The sequence below is a fragment of the Cystoisospora suis genome, assembly GCF_002600585.1.
Source record: "Cystoisospora suis strain Wien I chromosome Unknown contig_981, whole genome shotgun sequence".
NCBI lineage: Eukaryota > Apicomplexa > Conoidasida > Eucoccidiorida > Sarcocystidae > Cystoisospora > Cystoisospora suis.
Genome location: NW_027153782.1, coordinates 1 through 252, shown reverse-complemented (window position 1 = coordinate 252; position 252 = coordinate 1).

Here is a 252-nt window from a genome sequence, read left to right as displayed (position 1 = left end):
CTTTTTCTTCTTCTCTCTCTTCTGCCGTCTTTACCGGGGAACTTCAGAAGACTATAAGAGGCGGTCGAAGGAGGGATGATGTAAATTGCCCTTCATCTCCATGTATAAATCAAGAATGCTGAGAGAGAAGAAAAGAAACCGAAGAAAGCCAAGATAGAAAAGAACAGCACACCTCCATGCTGAATCTCCTAAGTATCTCGGGGTAGTAAGCAGGGAGAGAAGAAGAAGTGGTCGAGTAAGAGAGACGATGAG